The sequence below is a fragment of the Crotalus tigris genome, unplaced genomic scaffold (genome assembly GCF_016545835.1).
Source record: "Crotalus tigris isolate CLP2741 ecotype Arizona unplaced genomic scaffold, ASM1654583v1 scf7180000017975.10810073628:1450386, whole genome shotgun sequence".
Classification (NCBI taxonomy): domain Eukaryota; kingdom Metazoa; phylum Chordata; class Lepidosauria; order Squamata; family Viperidae; genus Crotalus; species Crotalus tigris.
Genome location: NW_024096754.1, coordinates 1,349,459 through 1,365,398, shown reverse-complemented (window position 1 = coordinate 1,365,398; position 15,940 = coordinate 1,349,459).

Here is a 15,940-nt window from a genome sequence, read left to right as displayed (position 1 = left end):
TTAGTAGAAAGGCTCACCTCCAGAAGTTGTGAGTGCTCCATCATTGGAATTTTTTAAAAAAGAGACTGGACAATCATTTGTCTGAAATGGTAGAGGGTCTCCTTCAGGAATGGGCTCTTTCAGCTCTATTCTGATTAAAATGAGTAAAGATAGAGATAGATAGATAGATAGATAGATAGATAGATAGATAGATAGATAGATAGATAGATAGATAGATAGATAGATAGATAGATAATTGATAGGTACATAGATAAATACATGAGATAGATAGATAGATAGATAGATAGATAGATAGATAGATAGATAGATAGATAGATGATAGATACATACATACATGATACATACATAGATACATATGATAGATTAATAGAGATTGATATAGATGATAGATACATAGATAAATAGATGATAGACAGTCAGATAGATGATATAGATAATAGATACATAGAAAAATAGTAGATAGAGAGATAGATAGATGATAGATAGAGAGATACATACATGCATGATAGATAGATACATACATACATGATAGATTAATAGAGATTGATTGATATAGATGATAGATACATACAGTCAGGTCCAGAAATATTGGAACATCGACACAATTCGAGCACCTTTGGCTCTATACACCACCACAATGGAGTTGGAATGAAACAAACACAATGTGCTTTAACTGCAGACTGTCAGCTTTAATTTGAGGGTATGTACATCCAACTCAGGTGAACGGGGTAGGACCTATAGCAGTTTGCATAACAGCTTCTCAGCTGTTCCATGGCCAGGTGTGTGATATTCCCTCATTACCCCAATTACAATGTGCAGATAAAAGGCCCAGAGTTCATTTCAAGTGTGCTATTTGCATTTGGAACCTGTTGCTGTCAACTCTCAAGATGAGATCCAAAGAGCTGTCACTATCAGTGAAGCAAGCCATCATTAGGCTGAAGAAACAAAACAAACCCATCAGAGAGACAGCAAGAACACTAGGCGGTGGCCAAAACAACTGTTTGGAACATTCTCAAAAAGAAGGAACGCACCGGTGAGGTCAGCAACACCAAAAGACTCGGGAGACCACGGAAAACAACTGTGGTGGATGACCGAAGAATTCTTTCCCTGGTGAAGAAAACACCCTTCACAACAGTTGGCCAGATCAAGAACACTCTCCAGGAGGTAGGTGTATGTGTGTCAAAGTCAACAATCAAGAGAAGACTTCCCCAGAGTGAATACAGAGGGTTCACCACAAGATGTAAACCATTGGTGAGCCTCAAAAACAGGAAGGCCAGATTAGAGTTTGCCAAACAACATCTAACCAAGCCTTCACAGTTCTGGAACAAGATCCTATGGACAGATGAGACCAACGTCAACTTGTACCAGAGTGATGGGAAGAGAAGAGTATGGAGAAGGAAAGGAACGGCTCATGGTCCTAAGTATACCACCTCATCAGTGAAGCGTGGTGGTGGTAGTGTCACAGCGTGGGCATGTATGGCTGCCAATGGAACTGGTTCTCTTGTATTTATTGATGATGTGGCTGCTGACAAAAGCAGCAGGATGAATTCTGAAGTGTTTCGGGCAATATTATCTGCTCACATTCCGCCAAATGCTGCAGAACTCATTGGACGGCGCTTCACAGTGCAGATGGACAATGACCCAAAGCAAACTGCAAAAGCAACCAAAGAGTTTGTGAAGGGACAGAAGTGGAATGTTATGCAATGGCCAAGTCAATCACCTAACCTGAATCCCATTGAGCATGCATTTCACTTGCTGAAGACAAAACTGAACGGAAAATGCCCCAAGAACAAGCAGGAACTGAAGACAGTTGCAGTAGAGGCCTGGCAGAGCATCACCAGGGATGAAACCCAGCGTCTGGTGATGTCGATGCGTTCCAAACTTCAGGCTGTGATTGACTGCAAAGGATTTGCAACCAAGTATTAAGAAGGGAAGTTTGATTTATGATTATTATTCTGTCCCATTACCTTTGGTCCCTTAACAAGTGGGAGGCACATATGCAAACTGCTGTAAGTCCTACCCCGTTCACCTGAGTTGGATGTACATACCCTCAAATTAAAGCTGACAGTCTGCAGTTAAAGCACATTGTGTTTGTTTCATTCCAACTCCATTGTGGTGTATAGAGCCAAAGATGTTCGAATTGTGTTGATGTCCCAATATTTCTGGACCTGACTGTAGATAAATAGATGATAGATAGACAGAGATAGACAGATGATAGATAGATAATACATACATAGAAAAATAGGTGATAAATAGATTAGATAGATAAATAGATGATAGATAGATAGATAGATAGATAGATAGATAGATAGATAGATAGATAGATAGATAGATAGATAGGTAGATAGATAGATAGATAGATAGATAGATAGATAGATAGATAGATAGATAGATAGATAGATAGATAGATAGTTGATAGGTGCATAGATAAATACATGATATAGATGATAGATACGTGCATACATGATAGATACATACAAACATACAGATGATTAATAGAGATTGATTGATAGATATAGATGATAGATAGATGATAAATACATAGATAAATAGATGATAGACAGACAGACAGATAATAGATACATAGAAAAATAGATAGATTAGATAGAGATAGATGATAGATAGATAGATAGATACATACATGATAGATACATACATATATACATGATAGATACATACATGATAGATACATGATAGATAGATACATACATACATACATACATGATAGATTAATAGAGATTGATTGATAGAGATGATAGATACATAGAAAAATAGATGATAGATAGATAGATAGATATGGAGATATATATAGAGAGAGAAATGGAGAGAGAGAAGTTGTGGGTGCTTCATCACCAGAGGTTTTTAAGAAGAGGCTAGACAGTCACTTGTCTGAAATGGTATACAGTCTCCCGCTTGAGCAGGGGGTTGGACTAGAAGACCTCCAAGGTCCCTTCCCCAACCCTGTGTTCTGTATTCAACACTACATCCATACCTCCACAAAACCGGAGGTCTGATCAAAGAGAGAAGCAACTTAGAACTAAGGAGAAACTTCCTGACGGTTAGAACAATTAACCTGTGGAACAACCTGCCACCAGAAGCGGTGAATGCTCCAACACTGGAAGTTTTTAAGAAGAGACTGGACAGCCATTTGTCTGAAATGGTACAGGATTTCCTGCCTGAGCAGGGGTTGGATTCAATGGTCCCTTCCAACTTTATTATTATTATTATTATTATTATTATTATTATTATTATTATTATTAAACAACTATTCTCCAAAGCGCCTGAAGGCAGGACAAGATAACCTTTATTGTCATTTGTATACTGTGGGCACAATGGCACACATCAAAAATGAAATTTAGTTGCCCGCTCTCAAAGTGAAACACACACGACGCACACCTAGACATACTATGAACAACATATGTGTAGACCCACATCTCTACATATACGTAGCAAATAAATATTAAATACTGCCCATCTTGAATACATAACAGAAGGAGGAAGCTTGAGAGTTCGCAAGGTTAATGCTGCGTGGAATGAAACTCTGGTTGAACTGGGATGTTCTGCTTCGGATACCCCGAAGCCCCCCCCCTCCCGGAAGGGAACAAGAGGCAATGAATGGAAATTAATCAAGCAGAGAACCAACTTAGAAATAAGGAAGAATTTCCTGACAGGGAGAACCATTAACCAGTGGAACGACTTGCTTCCAGAAGTTGTGGGTTGCTCCAACACTGGAGGATTTTAAAAAGATAATCGGACCCCCAATTGTCCAGGGTCTCCTGCTTGAGCGGGGGGGGGGCTGGACTAGAAGACCTCCAAGGTCCCTTCCAACTCTCGTATTCTGTTATCTAAGAGAGGTTGCTGGAGTTGGTGGAGCTGTCTGGCTGGGGCACAGACCGGTGATGTGGTTGGATCCGGGAGAGGAATCTTGTCGAGGTTCAGCAGGGGCAAGCAGGATCTGAGAGCGATCTGCTGAGCAAAGCTGTCAGAGAAGGGATCAGCAGTCGCAAGGACAGAGCGACTGGGATCTAGAAAATCCAGAAAAGAGTCCTTTTTTTCCCCCTTCTCCTGCGTTCTTTGGAGAGAAGAACCCCAGGTATCCAAGAACACCGGAAGGAGTGGAACAAATAAGATATTCTGGAATCTCCCTCTGGAAATTATCTGCAGAGACCTGCCTGCATAGCCTTGGCTAAGACAAGGATGTTTATATATTAAATATCACTGTAAATAGAGCAGAACTGGGTGTATCTGTCTGGGAAAAGAAAAAAAAAACAGGCCCTGTTTCTCAGGAGTCAGAGGAGATTTGGCGCAGATAAAGACGCACAGGTGGGTCCTAAAGTTCACAAGGCAGAGATCTAATTTGGTGAAGTGGAAGACAGACGCTGGAGCCAGAACTGTATTCAGGAATTTACCGCGGTGTTAGAAGTCGATCTGGGTTCGAGACCACGCAGACACATGCTTACATCCGGAGGCCAGGAGCCTCTGTGAGGGTGGAAAGGGACTTAGATGGAGAGGGTCTCACAGTTTAATGGTGACCAGCTGGTGTTCCAGCGGGAGGGAAGAGGAGGAGGAGGAAAAGGACTGGGGGTCCTTGGTGCTTTCTGAACTTGGTGGTTTTCTTGCAGATGTTTCATGACCCAACTAGGGAACATCATCAGTGCTAGGAGGGAGGAGGGTTTGCAGGGAGGAGGAGAGAGAGAGAGAAGGACTATGGGGTCCTTGGTGCTCTCTGAGCTTGATGGTTTTCTTGCAGACATTTCCTAAGCCAGCTAGGTAACACCATCAGAGTTAGAAGGGAGTGGGGTGTGCAAAGAGGAGGAGGAGGAAGAAAGAAAAAGGGAAGGAAAGGGAAAGAAAAGAAAGAAAGAAAGAAAGAAAGAAAGAAAGAAAGAAAGAAAGAAAGAAAGAAAGAAAGAAAGAAAGAAAGAGAAAACGGGGTCCTTGATACTTTTTAATCTTGATTGTTTACTTGCAGATGTTTCATAACCTAACTAGATAACACTGTCAGCGTTTGGAAGGGAGTGGGGTGTGAAAGGAGGAGGAGGATAAGGATAAGAAGAAGAAGAAGAAGAAGAAGAAGAAGAAGAAGAAGAAGAAGAAGAAGAAGAAGAAGAAGAAGAAGAAGAAGAAGAAGAAGAAGAAGAAGAAGAAGGAAGAAGGAAGAAGAAGAAGAAGAAGAAGAAGAAGAAGAAGAAGAAGAAGAAGAAGAAGAAGAAGAAGAAGAAGAAGAAGAAGAAGAAGAAGAAGAACAACAACAACAACAACAACAACAACAACAACAACTGGGGTCCTTGATGTTTTCTAATCTTTCTTGCAAACGTTTATTAACCTAACTAGATAACAGCATCAGTGTTGGAAGGGAGTGGACTTGGAGGAGGAGGGATGGGAGAGACTAAAAGGGGGTGCTTGTCTAATAGAGCTATTTTTAAAAGTAACTGCCTTTAATATTTGGAAAGAATGTAAGAGAAACAAAAAAAATGAAAGTTAAGAACGATACAGGTGACGTTAAAAAAAGGCAAGAAACAAGATACAGGAAGCCCTTAACAACTACAGTTGTGAGCAGAAATTCCATTGCTACACCTGATTAAAAGAATCCAAATAATGGAACCAACTGCTCCTATGAACCCTCTGCCAGAAATTGGGTATTTTACCCTGAAATGTGCAATGTTGCAGATTACTGAGCTGCCTGCACTTCAGAGGCTCAAAAAAACAAAAAATTTTACTAGCTGTTGGACGAAGGCTAGAGAGGAAAGAAACTCATTTTAAAAAAGAGAGAGAGAAGATTAAAGGACATGAGAAGCGGTGAATGCTCCAACACTGGAAGTTTTGAAGAAGAGACTGGACAGCCATTTGTCTGAAATGGTCTAGGGTTTCCTGCCTGAGCAGGGGGTTGGACTAGATGACCTCCAAGGTCCCTTCCAACATTATTATTATTATCATCATCTATATAAATAACAATGTAAATGTTCGTTTGTTCAAAATCTTAAATCTCTGAAAGTTCTTCTCCGATTGCTTTGAAATTTTGACACAACGTTGTATTCGAATATGCGCGTGTTTTTATATACCTATATTATATAGATGTCACACCTGTGACAGGTAAAAACATGCTTTTTTTCAAAAACAGCACCATCTGTTGGACGTAAAAGCAACACACGCTACGTGCGCTCTCTCTTTTCTTTCTTTTCCATTTAACCAAACTGAGTCACAGCAACGCGTGGCCAGGTACAGCTAGTATAAACATCAATACAGAAAGTCCTCGACTTACATCAATTCCTTTAGTGACCGTTCAAAGTTACAACGGCACTGAAAAAGTGACTTGAACAACTCAATTGTGGTCATTAAGGCGAGGACTGTGTATAGTAAGAAAAGTGGATTTAAAGGGGGAGCAGAATATCCTGGTGGGGGATGTGTGTGTGTGTGTGTGTGTGTGTGTGTGTGTGAATAGGCAGAAAGAAGCTGGAAGGAGGGCTGAAATCTGACATTGTGAAGAGATGTGTTTGAAATTGTACGCAACTGTTTATAGCTTGTGAATATATTACATTTGTAAAGAGAGGGGGGGAAAGCTGCTGTGTCTGGGTTTTTTGTTGTTGTGTTTTTTTGTTTTGTTTTTTGGCCTCTGTCCCACATCGTTGTTAAAAAAAAAGATTCGTTTTAGTCTGAGATTTTTGAATAACGCAGAAAAGCTGCAAAATGGCTTTCTAAAGGAAGTTCTCAACCTTTGGGGTTTCTCAAAACACAGCCTAACAACCTCACCCATACAAAGACACTTTAAAAGAAATGATTTGGAACGTGACCCGTGTATTTTTAAAAGGAAAAAAAAATTAGAGTCCTTATTGCAAAGAGCCACCTAAAAGAATAACAGAAGGGACCTTGGAGGTGTTCTAGTCCAACCCCCTGCTCAAGCAGGAGATCCTATACCAGGGGTAGGCAACCTCGGCTCTTTTATGACTGGTGGACTTCAAGTCCCAGAATTCCTGAGCCAGCACGGCTCAGCTTAGAAACCTCTCCCTTTCCCCTCAGCGTGGCTGGCTCAGGAATTCTGGGAGTTGAAGTCCACCAGTCATAAAGCAGCCTAGGCCTAGGGCAGGGGTAGGCAAACTTGGCTCTTTTATGACTGGTGGACTTCAACTCCCAGAATTCCTGAGCCAGCATGGGGGAACTATGGCCCCCTCATGATTCATGGACTTCAACTCCCAGAATTCCTGAGCTAGCCATGCTGAGGGGAAAGCAACAGGTTCCAAGCTGAGCCATGTTGGCTCAGGAATTCTGGGAGTTGAAGTCCACCAGTCATAAAAGAGCCAAGGTTGCCTACCCCTGGCCTAGACCAGACATGTCAAACATAAGGGCCGGGGGGCCGGATGCAGCCTGCAAAGTGGTTTCATGTGGCCCAAAAAGCCATCCTGGAAACAGTGAGGGAACGGCCCCCGCTGCCTTGGCCCTGGCCCAGGCCAGCCGGGAGCCAATGTACAATTTTGTGGTGGCCATCTTGGCACTTGCCCTGGTCCCACCCCCTTCTGCCAGAGACCCTTAGATCTGTCCCACTCCTGCCCAGGCCCCCACAGGCCCCCTTGATGCAAACGATGTAGAGCTGGCCACACCCACCCAGCAGGCCACACCCACTCCATCCACACCCATCCAGTAGGCCACACCCACCTTTCCCCCCCCCCCAGGGCAACCGCAATGCTGATGCGGCCCTCAGTGGAATTGAGTTTGACACCCCTGGCCTAGACCATTTCATGTCCAATCTCTTCTTAAAAACCTCCAGTGTTGGAGCATTCACAGCTTCTGGAGGCAGGTAGTTCCACTGGTTAATTGTTCTCACTGTCAGGAAATTCCTCCTTAATTCCAGGTTGCTTCTCTCCTTGATTCGTTTCCATCCGTGGCTTCTTGTCCTGCCCTTCAGGGGCTTTGGAGAAGAGGTTGAGCCCCTCCTGATTCAACGTTAGACCATATTCTGAGTGTCCCATCAGAGGAAACTCCTCAGAAGAACTGAAGAAGCTTCCTGGATGAGGAGCAAAACATTTTCAAAGGGGGAAAAAATTGCCTTTTGGAAAAAAAAAAAGCACCTTGGGGACAAGAGGTTGGCAGGACAAGGAAGGAGGGATGGAAACTAATCATCAAAGAGAGAAGCAACTTGGAGCTAAGGAGAAATTTCAACTCCAAAGGGGGGTTGATGAGGCTGTCCAATTTTGTTCAGCTGAAAGGGGGGCTCAGTTGAGACTTGGGGGGGGGAGTGCAGAGAAGAGCAACTGAGATGATTTAAAGGCCTAGAGATTAAAACATACGAAGACCGGCTGCAGGATTTGGGTAGGGCCAATCTACAGAAAAGAAGGACGGGGGCGGGGCATGATAGCAGCGTTCCAGTATCTCAGGGGCTGCCCCCCAAAGAAGAGGGAGTCAAGCTGTTCTCCAAAGCGCCTGAAGGCAGGACAAGAAGCAACGGATGGAAACTCATCAAGGAGAGAAGCAACCTGGAACTAAGGAGAAACCTCCTGTCAGTGAGAACAATTAATCAGTGGAACAGAAGTTGTGGGTCCTCCATCACTGGAGGTTTTTAAGAAGAGACTAGGCAACCATCTGTCTGAAATGGTACATAGGGTGTCCTGCCTGAGCAGGGGGTTGGACTAGAAGACCTCCAAGGTCCCTTCCAATTCTGTCAGATGGCTCTTTGCAGTAAGAAGGACTCTAATGGATAGGGAAGCAACCTGGAACGATGGAGAAATTTCCTGACACTGAGAACAAATAATCAGTGGAACAATTTGCTTCTTTTGAGGTTCTCCTTGAAGTCAAGGAGAGAAGCAGCCTAGAATTAAGGAGAAATTTCCTGACAGTGAGGACAATTAACCAGTGGAACAACCTGCCTCCAGAAGCTGTGAATGCTCCCACACTGGTGGTTTTTAAGAAGAGACTGGACAGCCCTTTGTCTGAAATGGTATAGGCTTTCCTGCCTGAGCAGGGGGTTGGACTAGAGGACCTCCAAGGTCCCTTCCAACTTTATTATTATTGTTGCATTGGGTTAGGGACAGGGGTATCTTCATGGACACCCTGCTGTCAACACAATTAGGAACAGTGTCTGCAACTGTGCAACGAAGCCACCATCTTGACTTTGAGGATGCTCACTGAGGTCTCTTCCCCGTGGAGGCCTCCAATCTCAGCTTCTTGGCTGGAGAAACAGGCTAAGAAAACTGAACTGACACTTTGAAAAGCTGAGGCATTATGCCAGCCTGGAGCAGCTCCCATTTCTTTGTGCAAAAGGCCATTTTTGTTGTGTTGTCCCGTTGCCAAAGTAGCCATTCGTTTCAGTTCTGATCAACAAGCCAACAAGCTGTGATGCAGCTGTGTAATACAGGGGCATCCAGCCTCGGCAGCTTTAAGACTTGTGGACTTCAACTCCCAGAATTTCCCAGACAGCCATGGGGAATTCTGGGAGTTGAAGTCCACAGGTCTTAAAAGTGGCCACGGAAAACCTTAAAATAGCAGGTTTTTATAGCCGTCCCTGTTTTCCCCCCCGCCCCACTTCTTTTCTCTGATTATAAAGACAGAGACAAAATAATAGCATTTTGAGCATGGAAACACAAACGGCTAAGTCCTATTTTGGAAGAAATTGTGGGATGGATGGATGGATAGATAGATAGATAGATAGATAGATAGATAGATAGATAGATAGATAGATAGATAGATAGATAGATAGATAGATATAGATATAGATATAGATAGATAGATATAGATATAGATTAAGCTATTTTCCAAAGCACCTGAAGGCAGGACAAGAAGCAAGGGGCTGCCCCAAAGAAGAGGGAGTCAAGATATTCTCCAAAGCGCTTGAAGGCAGGACAAGAAGCAACGGGTGGAAACTAATCAAGGAGAGAAGCAACCTAGAACTAAGGAGAAACTTCCTGACAGTGAGAACAATTAATCAGTGGAACAGCTTGCCTCCAGAAGCAGTAAATGCTCCAACACTGGAAGTTTTTAAGAAGAGACTGGACAGCCATTTGTCCGAAATGGTGTAGGGTTTCCTGCCCGAGCAGGGGGTTGGACTAGATGACCTCCAAGGTCCCTTCCAACTTTACTACTACTACTACTACTATTATTATTATTATTATTATTATTATTATTATTATTATTATTATTATTATTATATACTTTTTTATATCTCTCTCCTGATACAGCTGACAAAGTGAGGAGAGCCTGTGGCTTAGAGGTTATAACAACTGCCTAACATGCAGATAAGCCCAGGTTCGAATCTCAGAAGAGTAAGTTTGGCTGAAGAGAGTTAAAGGAACTCGAAATAGCTATACCATTCTCTCTTTATTCTTTGTTAGCAACCTAAAAATATAGATATACATATATATATAAATATATAGATATAGATATGTGGAAGATATAGATATGTGGAAGATAGATAGATAGATATAGATATAGATATAAATATATAGACATACATATAGATATAGATTAGATATAGATATAGATATTTGGAAGATATAGATATGTGGAAGATAGATAGATAGACAGATATAGATATGTGGAATATACTGTAGATAGATAGATAGATACATACATACATACATACATACATACATAAATAGCTACATAGATAGATATGTAGGTCTTTGGTTATTCGGGTTTTCTCTCGTGTAAAATTGGAAGTGTCTTGGCAACGTTTCGACGAAGTCCCATTCGTCATCTTCAGGCTGGTGTTTTCAGCTTCGTGCTTCGAGGAGCAATGTGTGGTCTTACCTGTTTCTTCCTTTTATCTTTATAGATAGATATATTTATATATATAATTGCAAACTCCAATCAGCCTTAGTTGTTTGCTCTCTCTAGCTAACAGACAATAATAGACAAGAGACTTCTCAAGACCTGGAGAGCTTGTTATACCCAGCTAGATCTTGGCTTGGATTTGGGGAAGCTGACATTGCTCATTTTTGAAGGGAAGTGAATTGTTGAGATTGGTGTTAAGTTCAGGTTGTGCATAAATCCTTCAGGACGAGACCATTTTCATTTGGGCACCCTCTCTGCAAGCTGATGGGGAAATCTAGAAAAGAGCCAAGTACAGGTCACCCTAGACTTGCGTCCGCAATGTCTATTGCTAAGTGAATTTTGCCCCTTTTTATGACCTCTCTTCCCAGAGTTATTAAGTGAATCGCTGCCGCTGTTAAGCTAATAAGACGGTTGTTAAGTGAATCCAGTTTCCCCCACGGACTTGGTTCATCCGAAGGTCGCAAAAGGGGATCGCATGACCTTGGGATACTGCAACCGTCACAAATAGGAGCCAGTTGCCCCATTTTACGACCTCTCTTCCCAGAGTGATCAAGTGAATCACTGCCATGTGTCCGAACGTTGATCACGTGACCGTGGGGACGCTGTGTGAAAAACCGTTTTGTCACTTAACAACTGTGGCAAGAAAGGTTTTTAAACGGGGGCCAAACTCATTTCGCCAGTGTCTCGCTTAGCGACGGAAATTTTGGGCTCAGCTGTGGTCGTAAGTTGAGAACTACCTGTAGGCTAACTATTTAAAAAAACATACATTGACTGTTCCCTATTTCTCTGTAAAAACAGGAGAGTAGGGACAGTTGTGTGAAATATAATTCCTAATACCGGTTGTTGTTTTTTTAATGGGGGGACAACGCTGAGAAGGGTCGAAAGAAAAGTCATCCTATGGTCCTCTCAGCAGGGATGCAACCGAGAGTATCATCCTTGTAAGCTGAGACTTTGGCAGCACCAAGCTGACCTTGGCTGAGCTTGGGAAAAGATCCCCGTGGTTCAGATCTGGTTAGCGGGATGGGAGGGGGCACCGCTACAAAATCCCAGGGCTGTCAGTGAGACGGAGGAGTTAAAAAGTGTCCAGAAAGCAGATCACTTCCTGGACGTGTCCATAAAATCAACAGGAATCGACCTTGGCTTTACAAAAAAAAACCAAAGTTAAAATCTGCTTGACAATCTGCTGGTTTTTCAAAGAGAAACAAATAAGATCATGGATGTGTTTGTGTGTCTGTGTAAAACACAATCTTCCAGTTTATATCTCTCTCCTGCCATCTGGTGGCCCAATGGATTCTGATTTTCATCCATGCACTGTGTAAATATCTTTCTCTTCCATCCATCCATCCTATTTCATCCATCCTATTCTGACTCAGATATAAAACAACGCCTTCTTTTAAATCCAGTCAGATAGATAACTCAAAAGAAAAGATCTTACAATAAACAAAAAATATATTTATTAGAAAGATTACTTGCATTCATGCTGTGGTTGATACTCCTGGAAAATACATCCTTTGTCCATTTCTTTAGACCATCTCTTTAGGTAAAAGTATGATGCTCTTCCATACCATCTTTATAATGGCTCAGGCTTATTGTGTGACCTTCCATGGCCCATGCTTCTTACAGACAAAGAGATTCCCATGTGGCTTGTGTCCAGGAAGTCTCCCAATGACCTTTGAGACTCCGCCCACTGACCCATCAACATACCTAGCATTTAACCCAATAACTGCCAGACACTCTAACACACTGATACCTGCTCTCTAGTTAGGTTTACATATACGTTCCAGAATACATCCACTCTACTATCTGTCTGTACCTATCAACTATCATCTTTTATCTTCTATCATTTATCTTCTACTATTTCTATCTTTCATTTATCTATATCTCTATCATCTATATCTAATTATTTATCATCTATCTTGTATCTTCTATCATCTATTATCTATCATTTAACTTCTATTTCTATCATTTCTATCATCTATTATCTATCTTTTATCTTCTATTTCTATCATTTCTATCATCTATTATCTATCATTTATCTTCTATTTCTATCATCTATCATCTATATCATCTAATTATCAATCATCTGTCGATCTATTTATCATTTATCTTCTACCATCTATCTTTTATCTTCTACTGTCATCTATTATCTATATCATTTTAAGAAGAAACTGGACAGCCATTTGTCCGAAATGGCATAAGGTTACCTGCCTGAGCAGGGGGCTGGACTTGATGACCTCCAAGGTCCCTTCCACATCATTATTTATCTTCTCCTTCATGGATTACTGCCTTGTCGTGGCGAAGGGGCTTGCATAACTCAATGAAGCTATCTATGAGCTATGCCCTGCAGGGCCACCCAAGGCGGACAGGCCATAGCAGAGAGTTCTGACAAAATGTGATCCACTGGAGAAGGAAACAGCAACCCACTCCAGTATCTTTGCCATGAAAACTCCATGGATAGTACTAAAAGGCGTGCTCTTCAATGGACTCCAGAAGATGGTAGAAGACAGGAAGGCCTGGGGGAATGTTGTCCATGGGTCACGATGGGTCGGACACGATGGGTCGGACACAACTTCGCAACTAACAACAAATCATTTATCTTCTACTATTTCTATCATCTATCATTATCTATCTATCTATCTATCTATCTATCTCATCTATGTATATCTATCATCTCTCTATTTCTATCTATCTATCTATCTATCTATCTATCTATCTATCTATCTATCTATCTATCTATCATCTAATCCAGTGGTGGCGAACCTATAGCACGGGTGCCAGAGGCGGCACTCGGAGCCCTCACTGTGGGCACACGTGCCGTTGCCCCAGCCTTGCCTCCCCCGCGGCCCCCTCCTCACCAGCGGCCCCCTCCTCACCAGCAGCCCCCCTGGAAGAGAGTCGCCTCCGAGTGTGGCCCACGCAGAGCAGTGCAGCCAAGGACATGGCAGCCAGGCAGAGTAGACAAGACTCGGCCCTCAGGCCCCATCGTACAGTTGAGGCTGTGGGACGCGGGCAGAGGGCGTGGCCACCATGGCGCTGTTGGGTGATCTGTGACGGACCCTGGAGGTGGTGAGTGGCCCTGCGGGCAGGCGGGGTGGGGCAGAGCAGGGGCGGGGCAAGGGGTGGAGTGGGGCGGGGCCAGTTTTTGGGCACTGGGGTCTCTAAAAGGTTTGCCATCACTGATCTAATCTATCTAATCCATCCGTCCATCCATTCAGACTTCACAAAGAAGGAAATAGTCCTTATCACTGTGACGCATCCATTACTAGTTTATTTGATTCATTCATATAAGCAAGCAAACATTTTTTTCTGAAAAACATACTAAAAACAAAAGAACAAATGCGAAAGTGCTAAAGAGTAATTGGAAAGACGGGAATTTGGAAAAATCACCTTCTTTTTACCTTTTCATTGCAAAAACTGTGTTTTTTAAAAAAAGCAACACCTCACTTTATAAAAAAACACATACCCCAGGGCCCTGGGGTTTGCGCAAGGCTGCTGGAGTGGCTTAAATGTATAAAACCTTTACTAGATATATAAAAAAAGCAGATTGCCTGACTTTTAGGAACACCGGCATTGAAAGAGCCTCTCTCAAATTTGAAGTCCACAAGGGAACCAGAATTAAACATTTTTATGCTTGCTATTCTCCTCTCAGCACAGAAAGCCAGCGGCTGATAAATTGGCCTAAAAACTCGAACGCATATCCACCACAGGGCAAGGAGGCCCAATCAGATAAATCGACAGATAGTCCTCGATTTACAACAGTTCATTTAGTGTCCACTCCAAGTTACGACACTGAAAAAAGTGTCTCAGGACCGCTTTTCACACGACTGTTGCAGCCTCCCCAGGCTCACGTGATCAAAATTGGCAACTGACTCACATTTATGACGGTCCCAGTGTCCACGTGATCCCTTTCTGCGACCACAGCAACCATCATAAATATAAATCAATTGTCAAGTTAGTTTAATCAATGGAGGTGGCGAAAGTTGTATGTGTGAAACAGTCCTGCTTCTTTGCTTGTCAGAAGTGCTGTTATAACTTTGAACGGTCACTGAACATTGTCCGTTGTAAGTTGAGGAGTACCTGTAATCGCGGGCAAACTCTGCCGACTGCCAGCAGTTCGATCCTGACCAGCTCAAGGTCGGTAAAACGAGGACCCAGATTGTTGGGGGCAACAGGCTGACTCTGTAAACTATGTAGCGAGGGCTGTAAAGTGCTGTGAAGCAGTGTATAAATGCTATTGCTGTGAAGGAAGAAGGAAGGGAGAGAGGGAGGGAGGGAAGGAAGGGAGGAATGGATGGAAGGAAGGAGGGAAGGAAGGAAGGGAGGGAGGGAGGGAAGGAAGGAAGGATTGGGAATACAGATAGTCCTTAAAGTGCTGTGAAGCGGTATATAAGTCCTTTTGATATTGCTACTTAACCATGATTGGTTAGCTAAGCCACAATTGGGATTCACACTACCAAAATCACATAGCATGATTTACAAACTTGGTTTAGAAACATGCTAAATCAAAACTAAGCAAACTACATTTTGGCTTAGGATTTCTCTCCAGAAACCCACACACTGAATGAAGCCTGGTTGTAATGTAGGGCTGTGAGAGTTGGGTGCTTTCAAATTGTGCTGGAGAAGTCTCTTGGACCGCAAGGAGATCACAGGGAGAACAATTCATGATTAACAATAATTAATACCTCAAAATCGTGGCTCTTCCTCCAACACTGGAAGTTTTTAAGAAGAGACTGGACGTTTGTCCGGAACAATAGAGGAAGTCAACTCAACTTACAACCACAATACGACACAATACAAGGGGGCGCTGTGCTTAGAATGCAGGATCCCATCCAGGCTGGCTCTGCCCACTGCCAGCTGTTCGATCCTGACGGGCTCAAGGTTGACTCGGCCTCCCGTCCTTCGGAGGTGGGTAAAATGAGGGCTCAGATGGTTGGGGGCAAATAGGCTGACTCTGTAAACCGCTTAGAGGGGCCAGTAAAGCGCTATATAGGTCTAGTCCAGTGGTTCTCAACCTGTGGGTCGGGACCCCATTGGGGGTCGAAGGACCATTTCACGGGGGTCGCCAAACAACACAGTCCACCATTTTTTCCCCCTTTTCCTTAGCTGTGCTACTCCCTTTTATTCTATTGGCTTTTGAAAACCAATAGAATAGACTCTCTTGAATAGAGTCTAATTCTAT